General features: G+C 33.6%; 1 protein-coding gene across 1 annotated transcript in view; it reads right to left on the bottom strand.

Moving 5' to 3' along the window:
- The window catches only part of LOC107687967 (leucine zipper putative tumor suppressor 2 homolog), a 25688-nt gene extending 25294 nt beyond the window's left edge, over nucleotides 1–394 (bottom strand). The window contains exon 1 of the mRNA XM_016485478.1: nucleotides 252–394. The gene's annotated coding sequence lies outside the window, so the exon portion shown is untranslated. The remainder of the gene's footprint in view (nucleotides 1–251) is intronic.
- Nucleotides 395–7051: the final 6657 nt, after the last annotated feature.

Raw genomic sequence — 7051 nt, 5'->3', positions numbered from 1 at the left:
TATACTGTATATATGATGACTTGCTTCCAGATAGTATATTTTACATTAAAAATTCTCTCAAAACAAGTTATTATGATGCTTATGAAGTATTTATCTGAGAAATAAATACAGAGAAATACTACTACTGCTAATAAATAATAATAATAATAAAAGTAACTTTTTTTTTTACAGTGAAACAGAAGAATGAAGACAACAACAACATTTCAAATCCTCCAAAATCCACAATAAATATAAAAAGAGTAGTGACTCACCACGTTTGAGTATGTTTCCCTCAATGTGTTTTTGCTGTTTATGTGCTGTATTAAGTGCCCAGGGTCTGCTCGTATTTTAATGGAGAACAGGAGGTTGCAATCATTATCTCTCTGCTCTCCTCTCTCGATCTTTCCTTCTTCTGTACTGTGGGTTGAGTCTCCACAGACTGCCATGATGTGGGTGTTTTGTATAATACCCACAAGCGCGCAAACCCTCCCTCTCCGTTCCCTCCCTTTTCAGTTGATCTCTTTCCACAAGTTCCTGTTTGCAAAAACTGCAGCAGCATTTCTGTTTTGATATCTGCAATGAATATTTTATTTATTTTGCAGAATACTTATATCACCCCATGCATGTATTCGATCCTGTCCTGCCATCTACAGCATGTGGGCTTTGATCCCTCATAAGGCACTATACTCATGTGCATTCAACCGCATATGCATTTCTACAGGTCTGTCAGATGGTGATCGAACATAAAACAAGCTGCGTTAACATGAACCTCAGGAATCCCAGCATAAGCACTCGTTAGATGGGATCACATCCGCCCTGGCAGTGACAGTTAAGAGGGATATGATACTTCAGACCTCCCAAGGGCCGGCTTTTAATGGGGCCATTCCGGCCCTTGAGTCCAGTGCCATCTATTACAGCTGTGACCTCCAAAGGATGTGAATGGTGTAGAGGATACTCTTTTTTTAAAACATCTGTGTCCTTGTGCAATGATGCTTTCTTCATTAATGTGAATGAGCAAAGTGTGATAATCGTTTTTCACCTATTACCCCACAGGTCTTTCTTATTTTATATTTTAGATCACAGAAAAGAATACTAGGCATAATAATATAAAGATCAGTTTTGGCAATGCCATGCAAGTGCTGCTTACATCTTTTCGATAAAAGACATCAGTTTGTCAAAAGTATATTTCAATAGCATTTCACATCAGGAATAAAATCTGACATAAAATATTGACATGCACAGTATCTGATTTGATACCATGTTGGTTATCTGGCCATATTAGATATATTATTTGATTGTATCAGTCAATATTGTATATCTACTGTATATTTTATATAAATGCTAGTTTTTCCTTTTTTTTGAATTTGGATTGTTTTCTGTCATCTAACACTCACTTAATCTCAAATATATAATAACTTAATAACCCTTATGTATAATGTAATTAGCAAAATTCAAAATAAATAAATTTTTCGTAATGACCGTTAGAACATTATGAAGTCTACATCTTTTAAAGGGGTCATATGATGCGATTTCAAGTTTTCCTTTCTCTTTGGAGTGTTACAAGCTGATTGTGCATAGATAAGATCCCTGAAGTTGCAAAGACTAAAGTCTCAAAACCAAAGAGATATACTTTATCAAAGTTAAGACTCTGCCATGCCCCCCTAAAACGGCTCGTTCTAACACGCCCCCACATATCTACCTCACTATGTGGAAATATTTGCATAATGCGGCCCAAATGTTCACGCAAAGAAAGAAGGCGTGGTTTCAGTAACCACAGTTAGTGTTGAAGCAGCCATGTCAGGGAGACGCTGTGTCGAAAGCAAAGCAAAAGCAGTTTATTTGGCCTTCCGAAAGTAGATGCATTTAGGAATCTTTAAGATTACTTACAACAGAACAGCAATGCATTTTATGGACGACCGTTTCGTGAAACTAGGAGAGGAGGTAATTCTGAACATTAAAGCATGTCAACATATTCTGTTACACCAAATACACAAAATAATGATCTTTAAAAAAGCATCATCTGACCCCTTTAAAACAATTTTTTCTTTATTTATTAATTTTATTTATTTAGACAAAATAGTATCAAATTGTATTATTGTTTTTTTTCTTTGTTTGTTTTTTGGTTATTTGCCATAACAGGAAAATAATTGTCTTATCGTCCAGACTTATATCGTTAATATTGATGCATTCTCTTAGTATCATAAATTGTTTATTAAGTCTAAATCATAAACAAACTGTGTTTATCAGGCCCGTCCAACTAATGTACCATTCAAAAGCTTTCTTTCTTTCTTTCTTTCTTAACACTTTTACTCAGCAATGATTACAAAAGATTTCTATTTGAAATAACTATTCATCCACAACCCTGAAAAAATGCATCATGGTTTCCACAAAAATATTATGTAGCACAAAATCAACATTGATAATAAAAGAAATGTAGCAAATCAGAATATTAGAATGATTTCTGAAAGGATCGTGTGACACTGAAGACTGGAGTATTCAAATCAGCTTAGTCATCTGAAGGATCTGGGGATCCTCAAATGCAGTGTGTGTTTTGCTTCAAGAGAGCAACCATACATTTGTGTTGTGTTTTACTTACTTTTTTTATGTTCATTCATTCATTCATTCATTTATAATTATTAATCATTTAATCATTTTATTATTATTCAATATAATCATATAATCATTTATAATAATCATTATAGTCATTTATATACCCATTTCATTAATTCATTCACTGATTATTCATTTATATATATATATAAACTGAACAAAATTATAATTTTGGTATAACAATACCTTTTGAATTTGTGCTGGTCAGATGAAGTCTGAGCATTGTAACATACGCAACTAAGACTATTCAATAAACTCTGCTCCTTTTTATCATCACCACTTCGTCTCCTGCTTCTGCTCTTCTCTGGCTTTTTCCTCGGCCAACTTCTTGGCTGATAGAAGACTGTTAATACCAGACAAGACTTGCTTTTAAGAGGTTTTGGGTATCAGACTGCTTTGCTGATGAGTTGCTCTGTTACCAGACAAAACAGATATTTTCTGACGGGATCTGGCGTCCGGGGCTGGATCTTAATTATCTGGCGTGGAGGCATGATCTAACACATCACAAGAATAAATTACACTTTACTAGAGTTAAAAATGTATTATTATTTCACAATACTACTGTTTTATGGTATTTTTAATCAAATAAATGCAGCCTTGATGAGACACCATACTGAAAACTTTGGTGTCTCTATTAAAAATGTGCTATTTCAACTGGAAAACAGGACTTCAGACTGTATAACAATTTCTCTTTTCTTTGTCTCCATCCTACACTTCTTTCTTGCTCCCTCAGCCCGTGGTTATGCAACAGAGCAACTGAATTAACGATCAGTGTTGATACAGGGCAATAAAAACAACACTGTCATTTCTGATGCAAACATCTGAAATGACACTGAAAAGCACAGCAGGCTACAGTATGCTCAAAAGAATGACATGAAACTATGCACACTAATTCACTATGGAATTTATTTAGTGCATATTGATGTATGATCATGTTTTCATGCTTTTTTTAATATAAACGTATCAGTTTGGTGAGTGCTTCATTTAATCTGTAACATTAACTTCACACTAACATTAAGTTCTCTTATAACTGCCCGAATAACAATTACGTTCTCATGTGCATTATGGAAAAGGCATTTGTTGCAAATGTTTATCCACTGTAATCTAAGTTTAAAAGAAAGGGTGCGTATGCAAATGTGTACTGAGTTTATGAAAATCCTTTCCGTTCTAGTCATGTAGGAACTTGTACCAGCTGCAGGGAAGGTAAAGTTTTTTTTTTTTTTTTTATTGAAATTTTTAGTATTTGACCAAGTTGGAAACAAAATATTATGACAAGCCAGAAAAAAGGTGATTTTTAATTTTATTTAATTTTGTTTACATTTTTATTGCCTGTTTGGTTATGTGTGATTCACAAACAAACAAACAAACAAACAAATAAATAAATAAATAAACAAATAAAGGTCACCACTTACTGACCTTTACGTTACAAAACTAGACTAAAAGCCTACAATCCGTTGAAACAAACACTTTAAGTTAAGAACTTGACCATTTTAAGGGGTTTCTTAACGTAAGGGATGTATTGTAACTGGGCTCAGAGAACTTTCACTTTCATTAGAAAAAGGTTCTTTATTGGCATCTATGGTTCCATGAAGAAACTTTAACATGGAATCAGTCAACAAAAGGTTATTTATAGTAGAAAAAGATTCTTCTTAGGCATTGCTGTGAAACCCCCTTTCGGAACCTTTATTTTTAAGGAGAAGACTTAGGATGCACCAATATCAAAATTTCTGGCTGATGCGACAAAACCATAATTAAAATTCAACACAAAAAAAAGAAAAAAAAAAAGAAAAAAAAAAAAGGATAGAATTAGTCATTTTAAGTGATTTTAGGCATCATAACATTATATTGTACATTATGAAATATGGATATTAACTTTGAGATTTGTGCAATATGTGCGACCACACAGGGCTTTGGACTTTAAAGGGTTTAGTGCATTTTAAATTCATTTTCATATACATTTTAATAATATAAAACATACATAATTTATTAGGCTGAAATGTAAAGTTTGTCATTTTATGAATTTTTTTTTTTTGCCAAAATTTTTATTATTTGAACTGTAAAATTGTAGTTTTTAAGTAATTTTATATTTTAGGGCAGGGATGGGCAACTGGCGGCCCTTTTAGTACAGCCCGCTTGGCTCGGATGATCAATTTTCTAATATTTGAAAAGTAAGCACGTAAAGATTGCTTTCAGTTTATAATGTCTCCAACCAGGAGAGGTCGCTAGTTTCCAGCCGCTCCCCGTATTAATTTCAGCGCAGTAGGACGTGAACTCTGTAAACATTTGCTAACTTTAGCAAATAATAAATGAAAAACTGACCATGAAAACAGTATTTTCCAGTCAAGATGGTAAACAGATTATCTTTTTAACAATTTCAATGGGATACTTATATGTTTGGAAATCTGTTATTTAAATCGCCATCACACCATTACGCACAAACAACGGGGACGCCAGAGTTGCACTTGGCTCAAATTTCAAAGGTAAAATGCATTGTCAACAAAAGCTTTTTTTGCCAAATGCATGACAGAAATGTTTGCACTGAACTATGTTCTTAGGGGTTTCCGCGGGTCCTTAAAAAGTCTTCAGTTAAGTCGTTTAAATGGAAGGCCATGAAAACTCTTAAATGATACAGAAAGACTTAATTATAAGAGGTCTTAAATTTGGGGACAGAAAGACAAGAATTGCTATATAGATTAGTATGTCGTTTAAACTTCAAAAGGCTATGATTTCACCAGTGGTGGAAAGAGTATACTGAAATGTTGTACTTAAGTACAAGTACTGTTACATTGCTGAAATAATTCTCAATTGCTACAAGGAAAAGTACTGGTGCCAAACCGTACTTAAGTAATAGTACAAAGTACTCCTCTCAAAAACTACTCAGACTAGTTACTTTTTAGCCGGCGATTTTTAATGAATTACCAAAAAATATTCATTCATATCAAAGATTTATGTGGATAATAGCTACTTTGAACAAAACCCACTTGTATCTTATTGACAACGTATGTGAATGAGTGGTCATGATAGAGGAATTTCTAACTTCAGTACCTTGAAAAATATAAATATCAAAGTACCCATGACCCGGAAGTTGCAACTGACTTCAGTGTTGTGATGTATTTCCGAGTGAAACGCACTATTGAATAAAGGGCGAGGTTTTATTGTTGTGCACCTCCACCTCTTGCTCATAAGAGATTCACTGTTGGATAGGACTGGTTAAGAATATCTGCTTGTTACATTTGACATCACGCTTCACTGCTTCTGGGTCCCAATGCTCTGCCAGACGCCCCAAGAAAACACTAAACTGTGCTAATATACACCGACGATGTCATGTAATACTGAAAAATGATAACCCTAACCTTTATTTCCATACTGAAATCCCAGGCCAGACAGTGATTCAGCTAAAATATTAGTGTCTGAGACACTGAGCACAGAGACTGTAGTGCACAGCAAATTTTTAAATGCTTAGCTTAAATATGTAATATTAATTAAATAGTGCTCATAAATTGCTGTTGAGATAGGATTCTCAAGTGAAATTAGTAGAGGCATGGACCCGGAAACAGCAGTCCTTATGTCATGCTTAACATGAGGATTCTCCCCAAGCTGTCAAACTGACATCAGTGCGAGAACGCCATTCCAGAGCGGAAACAAATTTTCAGTTTTTGATTAAAGATTATGATGGCCTACAACTTTTTTTTCTCTGTGTATTGACTTGCACGGGTTACTTGTCTACCACAAGACTAGTAATGTGCACTAAAAAAGTAAGTAGGATCATTTTTGATTTCATGACGACTTTAATCATTTTCAATACCATTGGCAAAACTGTATACTGCCATATAGATATTTTAATATCTCAAAAAAAAAATTTGTCCAACCAATTTAAAGTTTTAAATGGTTTAATCCAAGTCTTCTAAAAAGACATGTTTGCTTTATATGATAAACAGATTTTAATATAGGCTTTTATTTACATACATATAAACATTGATCAATTACCATTACAAAAATCTCGATATTAAACATTTGCCCATTCTATGAATTTGTCTTTAAAATAGGGTAACTTTGTTGCAAAATCTTACAGCACAAGGAAGCATGATTTAAAATTTGATTTCAAACTGAATTGAATTTACAAAAAAAAAGACATGCACACAGTCAGTAATAAAATAAAAAAACAAATGACCTCAATTCAGTTGAGGTATTCGAAATATGACAACACTGATTTTTTATAGGCAGTGTTTTAAGAGCCATAAATGTTGTTTATTTAACATTAGATGCAGTTAGACAGACTAGGATATTTATATTTAGGCCTACAAATCATACAAATATCCCATTCCGAAACATTTCTAGCATACTTGCATTGTAAAGAAATTAAAATTCCATCTTTGATTGTTGAAAGACTTTCTGGTGCATTTCAATTACAGCCAATACAATTTCCAGTAGCATTTTCATCGGTCAGGCGTGGATCTATTCT

This window comes from Sinocyclocheilus anshuiensis, unplaced genomic scaffold (assembly GCF_001515605.1).
Source record: "Sinocyclocheilus anshuiensis isolate Anshui unplaced genomic scaffold, SAMN03320099.WGS_v1.1 scaffold213, whole genome shotgun sequence".
Classification (NCBI taxonomy): domain Eukaryota; kingdom Metazoa; phylum Chordata; class Actinopteri; order Cypriniformes; family Cyprinidae; genus Sinocyclocheilus; species Sinocyclocheilus anshuiensis.
The sequence above is the reverse complement of the archived record's forward strand: the minus strand, read 5'-3'. Positions and strand labels throughout refer to the sequence as shown.